Here is a 12,417-nt window from a genome sequence, read left to right as displayed (position 1 = left end):
GGTTCAGGGTACCTGCACAGCAGTCTGGAAGCACTCCCCGAAGGCGTGCGGCACTCGAGGGGTACGGGGGTTCGGGGGGCACAGGGGGGTTCAGGGTACCTGCACGGCAGTCCGGAAGCACCCCCCGAAGGCGTGCGGCACTCGAGGGGTACTGGGGCTCAGGGGGCACAGGGGGGCTTCAGGGTACCTGCACGGCACTCCGGAAGCGCCCCCCGAAGGTGTGCAGCACTCGAGGGGTACGGGGGTTTGGGGGGTTCAGGGTACCTGCACGGCAGTCCGGAAGCGCCCCCCGAAGGCGTGCGGCACTCGAGGGGTACGGAGGTTCAGGGGGCACGGGGGGGTTCAGGGTACCTGCACGGCACTCCGGAAGCGCCCCCCGAAGGCGTGCGGCACTCGAGGGGCACGGGGGTTTGGGGGGCACAGGGGGGGTTCAGGGTACTTGCACGGCAGTCTGGAAGCGGCCCCTGAAGGCGTGCGGCACTCGAGGGGTACGGGGGTTCGGGGGGCACAGGGGGGGTTCAGGGTACCTGCACGGCAGTCTGGAAGCGGCCCCCGAAGGCATGCGGCACTCGAGGGGTACGGGAGTTCGGGGGGCACAAGGGGGGTTCAGGGTACTTGCACGGCAGTCCGGAAGCGCCCCCCAAGGGCGTGCGGCACTCGAGGGGTACGGGGGTTCGGGGGGCACAGGGGGGTTCGGGGGGCAGACACCTGCAGGCAGAGCGGCGCCTGGGCCTTGCGGAAGAAGTCGCACAGCGCGGCCGTGGCCTGGCACAGCAGCTCTCGTGCAGCCTGCTCCGTGCCCAGCTCCAGGAGGCTGCCGCGGGCCCCCGCCAAGGGCTGACCCAGGCCCTGCAGCTCCGATGCCACCTCCTGCTCCTGGATCCTGCGCACATGGACGGGGCGAGGGAACCCGTCAGCTCCATGCTGCCCCTCCACCCTCCCATCCCTCCAGCCCCACACTGGGGAGAGCAGAGACCCTGGCCCGGGGCAGAGTCAGCCCCAGGCACCAAGGGCAGAGGGGCCCACAGGGTACAGCTCTGGGGGCTGGAGGGGGGAGCTCACCGTGATGCCAGCCCCACGTGCTCCAGTTTGCTCGGGAAATCCAGCAGGCTCTTGTCCTTCCGCTCAGCCTCCTGGGGCAAGAGCCAGAGTGACCCCTGCCCCCCACAGCACAGCCCCCTCAGCACCTCAAACACTTCAGCCCCCCACAGCACATCCACCCCCAGTACCCCACCCACAGCCTCGCTCCCTCACATCTCTCAGCCCCCCACCCCACAGCCACTCTCAGTACGCCACCCGTCCCCCACAGCCCCCCCTTCACCCCCCCACAGCCTGCTACAGCCCCGCCCCTTCACATATTTCAGCCCCCCCACCCATCCCCCACAGCACAGACCCCCACTGTATCCCCACAGCACCTAGCGACCCCCCCACCCTAAAGCACCACCCCACAATTCCTGGATCACAGCGCTTCTCCCACCACTCACTCCACCCCCCTCCCCACAGCCCCCAGTGCCCTTCCAGTACCCTGTCCCACAGCACACCACTACACGGCACTCTCCACAACACTCCCCTGCCCCCCCACAGCACCCTCCCACCACCCCACATAGCACAGGCCCCCATGCCATAACATACACCCCCATGCCATCCTCCAACACTCGGAATATTTTGTAACATTCCTATGAAGCCTATGTGTGCCTCAGTTTCTCCTATATGCTGCATTGTTACCCAGTGGGGGCAGGGAAGGACTGTCTGCCCTCAGGTCGGGCGACAAGACATAGGTGTGAGTGTTGTCTAGCTGTCTGGGCCTCAGTCTCCATATCATACACCTGGGAAATTCTGCACCACTGCACACACTCAGAATTCATGTGCGCTTCAGATTCCGCCCCCCCCACCGAGGTCACACGGCAATTACACCTTTCGCCCACCAGGGGCTGCTGTAGCGCTAGAACAGGCAGGGCTGGGGGCCCTGGCCTCTGTTTGCCAGAGCTGGCAATGGGCGACAGGGGACGGAGTCACTGGGAGATTCTCTGTTCTGCTCACTCCCTCTGGGGCACCTGGCCCTGGCCACTGTCGGCAGACAGGACACTGGGCTAGATGGACCATCGGGCTGTCCCGGGGTGAAAGTTGTCACGAGATCTCCGGGCGATGCTCTGGAACTGCTCCCTACAAAGCCAGGCAGGACTCTGGGAGAGTCTCCTCTCTGGGAGCAGCCTGTCCGCAGGGCAAGAAGCTCACACGGCTTCCACCTTCCTGGGTCTGACCTCGGAGCATTCAGCCTCCTCTGCCCCTCCGGGCGCTTCCCACAGCGAGTCCACCTAGGTGGGGTCCTGGGAGGGCCAGAGGGTCCTGCCCCCCAACTCCGCAGTCAGACATGACTCTCAGCCAGCCGGGAAAACAGAGGTTTATTAGGTGACAGGAACATGGTCTAACACAGAGCTTGTAGGTGCAGAGAACAGGACCCCTCAGCTGGTCCATTTTGGGGGGCAGTGAGCCAGACAACTCCGTCTGCCCTTCACTCCTCATCCCCAGCCACCCCCAAACTGCCTCCCCCTCCAGCTTTGTCCCTTTCCAAGGCCAGGAGGTCACCGGATTCCTTTGTTCTCCAACCCTTTAGCTCTTACCTTGCAGGGGGGAAGGGCCCAGGCCATCAGTGGCCAGGAGACAGAGTGTCGGCCATTTATGTACCCTAGCCCTTTGCTCTGCAACAATTACACCCCCTTATCCCACCCCCTAGAGACTTAAGAAATGCCGAGGGGAAACTGAGGCACCCCCACAGTATTCAGAGACATTAAGAACAGTCCCACTTTGTCACAAAAGTAACTCCAGACACTTACTGGTGCGGGGCTGGCTCCAGCCCCCGGAAGGGGTGGGGCTTCGGGCAGACAGGGCAGGGCTGGGGGGGGTCAGCATCCCCCAGCCAGCCCTTCCAGGCTGCCTGGGCTGCGCCCGGGGCTCCAGTGGTGATTTAAGGGGCCTGGGGGAGCTGCTCCCTTTGCCCCTCACCCGTCGGTGGCCAAGGGGGGGGGGGCAAAAGGGGCAGGGACATTGAAGTGCTGCAGGGTCCTTTCCCATGACAGCACTTGTGTACGGCTGGTGTGGGTGTGACATTATGAGTGTAATATAATATCTCATTGAGAGGTGACCGGGCCAGAAAGAGTTAATGAACGCACAGACTGACCTGAGCCAGGGCCGGACTTTAAAGACTGGTTAGGGAGAGATGGAAATGGAGAGCTTTGAAATGCAGCCAGCATTGTTAGAGAGAGAAGGGGAGATGTTTGCTCAGGTCTTGCGATGTCAGCAAACAAGTCTTGTCTATGGCTATAGCTTGGATTCAAAAAGGACTATTAACAGACACTGGAGGGGAATAGTGTTATTGTCTACATGTCTCTCTGAAGGTCGTGGTAACCTGTATCCGAACTGTTCAATGGATAAATTATCCCGCACTAATTGCCAGGATGTTTGGGAGAAGGAAAGTCAAGCCTGTTGTTTTCTCAGGCCAAAAGGCTGCTGGAAAGGTATAAAAACCCTGGGACAGGATCCTTCTTCATCCCAGATCTGCTTTGGGCTTCAAGAGGGGGAAACCTTAAGCCATAAGGATGGAGATCCCCAGTCACTGACTGGAGTCACCCTGAACATGGACATTGGACTATAACCTCTGGACTATTTCTAAAAGGGCTTTTGGCCACTACAAACTCATCTACGCTCTATATCTGGACCTCAAGAATTGAATTCAAGTCTGTCTGTATATTGATCTTTTAACCAACACTCTTTTCTTTTTTAATAAATTTTAGTTTAGTTAATAAGAATTGGCTATAAGCGTGTATTTGGGGTAAGAGCTGAGTTATCATTTGACTTGGGTCTGGAGCTTGGTCCTTTGGGGTCAGGAGAACCTTTTCTTTTCTATGATGAAATAACATTTTTGGAATTTATCATCCTACCTTTGAATGGCGTGTCTGGATGGAGGCCAGAGGCCGGGCACTTTAAGGGAACTGCATTATTTGGACGTCTGAGTAACCAGGGAGGTGATACAGAAGCTGGTTTGGGCTGGCTGGGTAAATCTCAGCAGTGGAATATCCACCAGCGTTTGGGGTTTCTCTGCCCCGGTCTGTTTGCAGATCACCCTGATTGAGTGACCTCAGCTGGCTCCCACGGGCAGCCCCCTCACAGCGGGTTCTTACCGGTACACTGTACCGGCCCACTTTCACCCCCGGTCTGACCCCTTATGGCCAGTCTTGCGATTTTACTTACCAGAGGGCAGTGGGCTCATGGGCTGGGGGAGGGGGCAGAGGCTGCGTTCCTCCCAGTGCCCTGCCCCTGGGGTGAGGAGACACGGGATATGGGGGGTCACACAGACTGGGGTTCAGAAGGGCTAGTGGGGGAACAGATGGGTGGGGACACAGAGCCAGGGGCTGGGGGGAGGGGGTGCAGGGACCCACGTGGAAAGGGGCAGATGTGCCTGACTGACTGAGAGAAGCTAGGGGTCGGGCAGTGTCTGCACGGGGGTGGCTCCCTAACTGCCTAACAATTCCTCCTGCCCAAAAAGTCTGTTCCATACTTCTCCAAGAAGGCCAATGGCATTTTGGGATGTATAAGTAGGGGCATAGCGAGCAGATCGAGGGACGTGATCGTCCCCCTCTATTCGACATTGGTGAGGCCTCATCTGGAGTACTGTGTCCAGTTTTGGGCCCCACACTTCAAGAAGGATGTGGATAAATTGGAGAGAGTCCAGCGAAGGGCAACAAAAATGATTAGGGGACTGGAACACATGAGTTATGAGGAGAGGCTGAGGGAGCTGGGATTGTTTAGCCTGCAGAAGAGAAGAATGAGGGGGGATTTGATAGCTGCTTTCAACTACCTGAAAGGGGGTTCCAAAGAGGATGGCTCTAGACTGTTCTCAATGGTAGCAGATGACAGAACGAGGAGTAATGGTCTCAAGTTGCAGTGGGGGAGGTTTAGATTGGATATTAGGAAAAACTTTTTCACTAAGAGGGTGGTGAAACACTGGAATGCGTTACCTAGGGAGGTGGTAGAATCTCCTTCCTTAGAGGTTTTTAAGGTCAGGCTTGACAAAGCCCTGGTTGGGATGATTTAACTGGGAATTGGTCCTGCTTCGAGCAGGGGGTTGGACTAGATGACCTTCTGGAGTCCCTTCCAACCCTGATATTCTAGGATTCTATGATTCTATGATTCCCATTGACACCCATCAACCTTCCAGGTACACACCCAGGCTCCTTACCAGCAATTACTTCCCTCTCCCTCGGCTCCTCCGCTACCCCAACTCCCCCGAGCCTTTGGGCTGCTTCCGAGGGGGGCGAGAAATCCGGTTCTGTATCGTAGTTTAATTGAATTCTTACTCAGCATTCTGTATTAACATGCCTAGTATGGAATCTATTTGTCAAAAACATTTCCTGAATCGTTTCCATTGGCTGTATTGTCACAAACACACCTGCTGGCAGGTCTTTTGAAATAAATTACCAAAATCATTGAAAGTGGCGTGATGATACTGTGGTATTTTGACAAATGAAACCTGCAGGATTGTTTATTTTTGGTGCAGAATTTCCCCAGGAGTGGTACCATGACCTAGACGGCCCCACCTCTCTGCAGGGAGCAGGAGAAGAAAGGGCTGGGGTGAGTGCGGGAAGCAGTCTGGGCTCACCTGGCAGTCTGTGAAGGGGGTCAGACAGACACACAGAGCTCGAACAATGGTGTTCACTGCAGCCTGGCTGGGCACTGGCTCACCAACCATCAGTGCCGCGGTTACCTAAGGGCTCCAGGTGACTGGTAACCTGGCTGTGCCAGCACCATGGGAGCGTGACTGCCAATGCTGGGCGAAGGGCACTGATCCCTGCGGCGGGGGCATGGCTCCCCCAAGGTCTGTCTCTGGGACTGTCACGGAGTGTGGGGGAGTCCAGGCCCTGCACCCCTCTTCCTGGGATCCACTGAGACTCTCAGCCAGCCAGTAAAACAGAAGGTTTATTGGACAACAGGAACACAGTCCAAAACAAAGCTTGTGGGTACAACCAGGACCCCTCAATCACGTCCTTCTGGGGGAGCAGGGAGCTTAGACCCCAGCCCTGGGGTTCCCTGTGTTCCTCTCCCCAGCCCCAAACTGCAAACAAACCCACCCAGCAGGTTCCCTGCTGCAGCCTCTGTTCACATTCCTGGGCAGAGGTGTCACCTCCCCCTCCCCCTCCTGGCTCAGGTGACAGGTTCTCAGGTCTCCCCTCCCCAGGGCACATTCCCAGGTCAACACTCCCCCCTCCCTGCTGAGTCACATCATCACATCTCTCCCCCCTTCGAGACTGAACTGAGCGGGGTCACGCTGACCAGTGACCTGGGGAAGTTCGGGGCCCCCTCTCCGGGACAGCGCATCCGCTATCAGGTTGGCACTTCCCTTCACGTGGACCACGTCCATGTCGTAATCCTGCAGGAGCAGGCTCCATCTCAGGAGCTTGGCGTTGGCTCCTTTCATCTGGTGCAGCCAGGTCAGGGGAGAGTGGTCGGTGTAGACGGTGAAGTGTCGCCCGAAGAGATAGGGCTCTAGTTTCTTGAGGGCCCACACCATGGCCAGGCACTCCTTCTCGATGGCCGCGTAGTGTTGCTCCCGGGGTAGCAACTTCTTGCTCAGGTACACGATGGGGTGTCTCTCCCCCTTTTCATCCTCCTGCATTAACACCGCCCCCAGTCCCGTGTCTGAGGCGTCGGTGAACACCACAAAGGGCTTGTCAAAGTCTGGGTTTGCCAGAACTGGGCCACTGACCAGAGCCTTCTTCAGCGCCCGGAAAGCCACCTGGCACTGCTCGGTCCAGACCACCTTGTCTGGCTTCCCCTTCTTGCATAGCTCCGTGATGGGGGTGGCGATGGCGCTAAAGTGGGGCATAAATCTTCGGTAGTATCCTGCCATCCCAATAAAGGCTTGGACCTGCTTTTTGGTGTGGGGAGCGGGCCAGTCTCTGATCACCTCCACCTTGGCTGGTTCCGGCTTTAGGCGGCCGCTCCCCACCCGATGGCCCAGGTAAGATACTTCCGCCATCCCCACCTTGCACTTCTCCGCTTTTACAGTCAGCCCAGCCCCCTGGAGTCGGTCCAGCACTTGTCTAACCTGGGACACGTGGTCCTCCCAGGTCTGGCTGAAGACACAGATGTCATCAATATACGCCACGGCAAAACTCTCCATCACCCTCAGGAACTGATCCACTAGGCGCTGGAAGGTGGCCGGCGCTCCCTTGAGGCCGAAAGGCAGGGTCAGGAACTCACAGAGCCCCAGAGGGGTGATAAAGGCCGATTTCAGTCGGGCATCTGCATCCAGCGGCACTTGCCAGTAGCCCTTTGTAAGGTCCATGGTGGTAAGGTACCGAGCTCCTCCCAGCTTGTCTAGGAGCTCGTCCGGCCTGGGCATGGGGTAGGCATCAGATACAGTGATGGCATTGAGCTTCCGATAGTCCACATAGAACCAGACCAACCCATCCTTTTTGGGGACCAGCATCACCGGCGAGGCCCAAGGGCTGGCAGATGGCTGGATCACCCCCAAAGCCAGCATGTCCCGGACCTCTCTTTCCAGGTCCTGAGCAGTTTTCCCTGTGACTCGGAAGGGGGAGCATCTTATCGGCGGGTGCGACCCTGTCTGCACCCGGTGGACAGTCAGATTAGTGCGTCCAGGCTGGTTGGAAAACAGCTGTCGGTACGGATGCAGCACCTCCCTGACCTCAGCTTGCTGGGCAGGGGTTAGCTGATCCGAGAGGGGAATTGTTTCCAGGGAGAAACCAGCTCTGGTCCCAGGGAATAGATCTACTAAAGGGTCATCTCCCTGCTCTTCCCACTGTCCACACACGGCCAACACCACATTCCCCCTGGCATAATATGGCTTCATCATATTCACATGGTACACCCGGCGGTGGTGCGCCCGGTTTGACAGCTCCACCACATAGTTTACCTCATTGAGCTGCTTGACGACCTTGAAAGGGCCCTCCCAGGCGGCCTGTAGTTTGTTCTTTCTCACTGGGATGAGAACCATCACCTGATCCCCGGTGGCGTAGGCACGGGCCCGTGCCGTGCGGTCATACCAGACCTTCTGCTTCCTCTGGGCTCTGGCCAGATTCTCCTTGGCCAGGCCCATGAGTTCAGCCAGTCTCTCTCGAAAGATCAGGACATACTCCACCACTGACTCTCCATCGGGAGTGGCCTTCCCCTCCCACTCGTCTCTCATCAGGTCCAGGGGGCCCCTCACCCTCCTTCCATATAACAGTTCGAAAGGCGAAAATCCGGTAGACTCCTGGGGCACCTCCCTGTACGCGAACAGCAGGTGAGGTAAGTACTTGTCCCAATCCTGCGGGTGCTGGTCCATAAAGGTTCTCAGCATCATCTTTAGCGTCCCGTTAAACCTCTCCACCAGCCCGTTGGACTGGGGGTGATAAGCTGAGGCCCAGTCGTGCCGGACCCCACATTTCTCCCACAAGCACCGGAGCAGGGCCGACATGAAGTTGGAGCCTTGGTCTGTCAAGACTTCCTTGGGGAACCCCACTCGGCTGAAAATGGTCAGGAGCGCATCGGCCACGGTGTCGGCTTCAATGGAAGCTAAGGGCACTGCCTCGGGGTAGCGGGTGGCAAAATCTACCACCACCAGAATGTATTTCTTCCCCGACCGGGTCGTCCTGCTGAGAGGCCCCACGATGTCCATGGCCACCTTCTGGAAAGGCTCCTCTATGATGGGCAAAGGTCTCAAAGCCGCTTTCCCCTTGTCCCGGGCCTTCCCCACCCTCTGACAGGGGTCACAGGATCGGCAATACTGCCGGACCGTGGTAAAGACCCCGGGCCAGTAAAAGTTCCGTAGCAACCTCTGCCGGGTGCGCCGGATTCCCTGGTGCCCTGCGAGGGGGATGTCATGGGCCAGGTACAGTAGCTTGCGGCGATACTTCTGGGGGACCACCAGCTGCCTCCTGATCCCACAGGACTCTACTTCCCTTGTGGGAGCCCATTCTCGGTACAGGAACCCCTTCTCCCACAGGAACCTCTCCTGGCAGCCTCTCCTCACGGTCCGTCCCACACTGAGGTCGGCCAGGTCCCTGAGCTTCCGCAAGGAGGGATCTTTCCTCAACTCGGCCTGGAACTCAGCGGCTGGGGCAGGGACGGGGCCCGGTTCCCCCTCAGTGACCAGGTCTGAGGCCTCAGCCTCTCTGAGCCGTGCCCCTCGGCGCTCCCTCCCCACCAGGGTAGGGTCCTGCGCCTCCGGTGTGGTACCCTCCCCAAGGTCAGGGTGCAGTGCCCCTCGCCGGCTCTGGCTACGCGTCACAACCAGGGCGGCCTGGGGCTTGCTTGGCCAGTCCTCTAGGTCTCCCCCCATCAAAACTTCAGTGGGCAAATGGTGGTGTACCCCTGTGACGATGTGACTCAGCAGGGAGGGGGGAGTGTTGACCTGGGAATGTGCCCTGGGGATGGGAGACCTGAGAGCCTGTCACCTGAGCCAGGAGGGGGAGGGGGAGGTGACACCTCTGCCCAGGAATGTGAACAGAGGCTGCAGCAGGGAACCTGCTGGGTGGGTTTAGTTTTCAGTTTGGGGCTGGGTGGAGGAACACAGGGAACCCCAGGGCTGGGGTCTAAGCTCCCTGCTCCCCCAGAAGGACGTGATTGAGGGGTCCTGGTTGTACCCACAAGCTCTGTTTGGGACTGTTCCTGTTGTCCAATAAACCTTCTGTTTTACTGGCTGGCTGAGAGTCTCAGTGGATCCCAGGAAGAGGGGTGCAGGGCCTGGACTCCCCCACACTCCGTGACAACTGGTGGCAGCGGTGGGATCTACTGCACCCCGTGAACGGCGCTTCCTGCAGTAAGTGACTGGGGAGCAGTAAAACGAAGGGGAATTGACGGGGACCAGGCGTGCTGAAGATTCAGAGAGAGACGGTTTCGGGGGGCGGTTAACCCCTGGGAATGTGTGACCAGAGAGAAAGACTTTTGCAGTAACAGGGTCCCCCAGGGGATTGCAGCGAGCGGTCCCAGGGGCGGAGGAGTCTGCAGCTCGACCCTGGCAAAGAGTCGGTGACCTCAAGAAGGACTGGCACACGAGGGGCTTTTCCTGGAAACCGTGGGAAGCTGCCCGGCCTGCGAGTGGCCAGCAGGGAGATGTACGCTAAACGCCTGAAGAGCGACCTGGTGGAGCTGTGCAGGCAGAGGAGGCTGCGCATCGGGAGGTCCACCAAGGAACAGCTGATTGCCCAGCTGGAGGAGAGGGATCGCTTGGATGACCCGATCCCTGTCCCTGAGGGAAGCTGCCCGGGGGACGCAGCGTGGGCCCTGGGGCCTGACCGGGCTGGGAGGGGTCAGACTGCTGCTGAGGACATCCCGAGACCCTTCCTACCTATGTCCGGGGGAGGGGTTGGGGGAAGCCCAGCGAATACCGAGGGCTCCCTGACCCCGGCACCCAGCAGGGGATCCTCCCAGCGGACCTCCCCATCCCTGGAGCGGAGGCGGCTGGATTGGGAGAGGGAGATGAAAATGAGGGAGCTGGAGGATCATGAAAAACTACGTCAACATGAGGAGAAACAACGTCAACATGAGCAGGAGGAGAAGGAGAAACAACGTCAACATGAGCAGGAGGAGAAGGAGAGGGAGCGTCAGGAGAAGGAGAAGCAAAGACAGCATGAACTGGAGCTGGCCAGGCTGAAGAGCAGTGGGGCCCCGGCTGCGGTGAGTGCGGGGGGACCCAAGACTGCAAGGAACTTTGATAAGTGCTTCCTGGCCCAGCGGAAGGAGGGGGAGGACATAGATAGCTTCCTGACGGCCTTTGAGAATGCCTGTGAGCTGCACAGGGTTGACCCTGCAGACAGGCTCCAGTTTCTCACCCCCTTACTGGACCCCAAAGCCGTGGAGGTGTACAGCCGAATGACAGGGGCGGAGGCAGGGGACTATGAACTGTTCAAGCAGGCCCTGCTCCGTGAGTTTGGGCTGACCCCCGAGATGTACCGGAGAAGGTTCCGGAGTCAGCGTAAAACGCCTGAGGTCACCTACCTACAACTGGCCAACCGGATGCAGGTGTATGCCCGCAAGTGGACAGCTGGGGCCCGAGCTAAAGAGGACCTGCTGGACCTAATCGTACTGGAGCAGCTGTATGATCAGTGCCCTTCCGACCTGAGGCTGTGGTTGGTGGACAAAAAGCTCGAGAACCCCCAGCACGCAGGGCAGCTGGCCGACGAGTTTGTGAACAGTCGGTCAGGGGGTAGCCGGGAGGAGCCCCAAAAGAACAGGCCCCCCCCGATGCAGAGAGAGAGTCACCAGGGGGCCTCCCAGCGGGGAAATAGGGAGAACCCCCTCCCAAGGGGAACGCCTGGCGTCAGGCCCCTCCGACCTGCTCGAGGGGACCAACGTGACCTGAGCTGCTATCACTGTGGCCAGAGAGGCCACGTACGGTCCCAGTGCCCCGGGCTCAGGGACAGACTGAGCAGACCCAACCTACCCAGGGTTAACTGGGTAGGGACCCAGCTGGACGAGGGGCAGACGACCCAGGAAAGGGGGCCTACCAGTTTACCACCTGCCCCGGAGGGAAGAGTACCCCAGGCCAGCTCCACCAGAGGGCTGGAGGCTCTGGACTCAGGGTGCTCAGTTTACAGGGTGGGCGCGGGGCTGTCCCTCCGGAGAGAGTGCCTTGTTCCCCTGGAGGTGGATGGAAGGAAGGTCAATGGATACTGGGATACGGGCGCGGAGGTGACGCTGGCCCGGCCCGAGGTGGTGGCCCCAGATCGGGTGGTGCCCAACACCTATCTGACCCTGACAGGGGTGGGCGGGACCCCATTTAAGGTGCCCGTGGCAAGGGTACACCTGAAATGGGGGGCCAAGGAGGGCCCCAAGGATGTGGGGGTACACCACCATTTGCCCACTGAAGTTTTGATGGGGGGAGACCTAGAGGACTGGCCAAGCAAGCCCCAGGCCGCCCTGGTTGTGACGCGTAGCCAGAGCCGGCGAGGGGCACTGCGCCCTGACCTCGGGGAGGGTATCACACCGGAGGCGCAGGACCCTACCCTGGTGGGGAGGGAGCGCCGAGGGGCACGGCTCAGAGAGGCTGAGGCCTCAGACCTGGCCAGCGAGAGGGAACCGGGCCCCGTCCCTGCCCCAGCTGCTGAGTTCCAGGCCGAGTTGAGGAAAGATCCCTCCTTGCGGAAGCTCAGGGACCTGGCTGACCTCAGGGTGGTACGGACCATGAGGAGAGGCTGCCAGGAGAGGTTCCTGTGGGAGAAGGGGTTCCTGTACCGAGAATGGGCTCCCACAAGGGAAGTAGAGTCCTGTGGGATCAGGAGGCAGCTGGTGGTCCCCCAGAAGTATCGCCGCAGGCTCCTGTACCTGGCCCATGACATCCCCCTCGCAGGGCACCAGGGAATCCGGCGCACCCGGCAGAGGTTGCTACGGAACTTTTACTGGCCCGGGGTCTTTACC

Source organism: Lepidochelys olivacea, assembly GCF_965140295.1.
Source record: "Lepidochelys olivacea isolate rLepOli2 genome assembly, chromosome: 1".
NCBI lineage: Eukaryota > Metazoa > Chordata > Testudines > Cheloniidae > Lepidochelys > Lepidochelys olivacea.
This window is presented reverse-complemented; position numbering follows the sequence as displayed.